At 38.4% G+C, this 2,702-nt stretch overlaps 1 pseudogene; it reads left to right on the forward strand.

The window, feature by feature from the left end:
* Positions 1-461: 461 nt before the first annotated feature.
* LOC118628402 lies at positions 462-1,508 on the forward strand (annotated as a pseudogene).
* Positions 1,509-2,702: the final 1,194 nt, after the last annotated feature.

The following is a 2,702-nucleotide window of genomic DNA, read 5'->3' on the forward strand; positions in this document are numbered from 1 at the left end:
AAATTATACACCATGACCAAGTGGAATTTATCCCAGGGATGGAGGGTGGTAAAATATTTGCAAATTGATAAATGTGATACATCACATAAACAAAATGAAAGATAAAAATTATCTGATTATATCAATCAATGCTGAAAAAGGATTTGACAAAATCCAGCCTCTATTTTTGATAAAAACTCTCAGTGAAGTGGGAATGGAAGGATCATATCTCAACATAATAAAGACCATTTTCAAGAAACCGACAGCCTACATCGTATGCAATCAGCAAAAACTAAAAGCTTTTCCCTTAAGAACAGGAACAAGACAAGGATGTTCTTATTTAACATAGTACTGGAAGTCTTAACCACAGCAATCAGACAAGAAGGAAAAATTAAAAGGGAGATACATTCATTAGATCACTCCTTTCTGTCAGTGGACATCACCAAGTGAGCATCTTTGAAATCTCCCCTCCCACAGTCGTCATGTCTAAGTCAGAGTCTCCCAAAGAGCTGGAACAACTGCAGAGACTCTTTATCAGAGGTTTGAGCTTTGAAACAACTGATGAGAGTCTGAGGAGCCTTTTGAGCAATGGGGAACGCTCACAGACTGTGTGGTTATGAGAAATCCAAACACCAAGCGCTCCAGAGGGTTTGGGTTTGTCACGTATGCCACTGTGGAAGAGGTGGATGCAGCCATGAATGCAAGGCCATACAAGGAGGATGGAAGAGTTGTGGAACCAAAGAGTGCTGTCTCAAGAGAAGATTCTCAAAGACTTGGTGCCCACTTAACTGTGAAAAAGATTTTTGTTGGTAGTATTAAAGAAGACACTGAAGAACATCACCTAAGAGATTATTTTGAACAGTATGGGAAAATCGAAGTGATTGAAATCATGACTGACTGAGGCAGTGGCAAAAAGCAAGGCTTTGCTTTGGTGACCTTTGATGACCATGACTCTGTAGACAAGATTGTCATTCAGAAATACGATACTGTGAATGGACACAACTGTGAAGTAAGGAAAGCCCTATCTAAGCAAGAGATGGCTAGTGCTTCATCCAGCCAACAAGGTCGAAGTGCTTCTGGAAACTTTGGAGGTGGTCATGGAGGTGGTTTTGGTGGAAATGACAACTTTGGTCGTGGAGGAAACTTCAGTGGGCGAGGTGGCTTTGGTGGCAGCCGTGGTGGTGGTGGATATGGTGGCAGTGGGGATGGCTATGATGAATTTGGTAATGATGGAAGCAATTTTGGAGGTGGCGGAAGCTACAATGATTTTGGCAATTACAACATTCAATCTTCAAATTTTGGACCTATGAAAGGAGGGAACTTTGGAGGCAGAAGCTCTGGCTGCTATCGTGGTGGAGGCCGATACTTTGCCAAACCATGAAACCAGGGTGGCTATGGTGGTTCCAGCTGCAGCAGCAGCAGCAGCAGCAGCAGCTATGGCAGTGGCACAAGGTTTTAATTATTGCCAGGAAACAAACTTAGCAGGAGAGGAGAGCCAGAGAAGTGACAGGGAAGCTAAAGGTTACAACAGGTTTGTGAACTCAGCCAAGCACAGAGGTGGTAGGACCTAACTGCTACAAAGAAGACATGTTTTAGACAATACTCATGTGAATGGGCAAAAAACTCAAGGACTGTATTTGTGACTAATTGTATAACAGGTTATTTTAGTTTCTGTTCTGTGGAAAGTGTAAAGTATTCCAACAAATGGTTTTAATATAGACTTTTTTTTTTTTGCACCCATGCTGTTGATTGCTAAATGTAATAGTCTGATCATGATGCTGAATAAATGGGTCTTAAAAAAAAAAAAAAAAGTAAAAGGGATCCAAATTGGAAAGAAAGAAGTAAAACTGTCATTAGTTGTGGATGACTAGATATTGTACATAGAAAAGCTTACAGACTCCATCAAAGAACTACTAGATTTAATAAATGAATTTGGCATAGTAGCAGGATACAAAATCAACAACCAGAAATCATTGTCATTTTTATACACCAGTAATAAACACAGAGAAAGAGAAACCACAAAAAACAATCCCATTTACCACTGCAACAAAAAAAGTAAGACACCTAGGAATAAACTTAACCAAAGAAGTAAAGGACCTATTCGCAGAAAACTACAAGACATTGTAAAAAGAAATAGAGAAAGATATAAAAAAGCAGAAGCATATACCTTGTTCATGGATTGGAAGAATTAACATCATTAAAATGTCCATACTACCCAAAGCAATCTGTAGATTCAATGCAATCCCCATTAAAATAACAATGACATATTTCACAGAACTAGAAGAAACACTCCAGAAGTTAATATGGAATGAAACAAAAAAACCCTGAATAGCTACAGCAATCTTGAAAAAGAAGAACAAAGTAGGAGGGATCGCATTACCGATATCAGGTTATACTACAAAGCCATTGTTATCAAAACAGCCTGGTACTGGCACAAGAACAAGCAAGTAGATCAATGAAACAGAACAGAAAACCCATAAATTGGCCCAAAACATTATTCTCAATTAATATTTGACAAAGGTGGCAAGAGCATACAATAGAGTAAAGACAGCCTCTTTAATAAATGGTGTTGGGAAAATTGAACAGCTACTTGCAAAAAAATAAAACTAGACCACCAACTTACACCATACACAAGAATAAACTCAAAATGGATAAAATATTTAAATGTAACTCATGAATCCATAAAAATCCGAGAAGAAAATGTAGGCAACAAAATTTCAGAC

This window comes from Molossus molossus, unplaced genomic scaffold, assembly GCF_014108415.1.
Source record: "Molossus molossus isolate mMolMol1 unplaced genomic scaffold, mMolMol1.p scaffold_m16_p_13, whole genome shotgun sequence".
NCBI classification, from domain to species: Eukaryota; Metazoa; Chordata; class Mammalia; order Chiroptera; family Molossidae; genus Molossus; species Molossus molossus.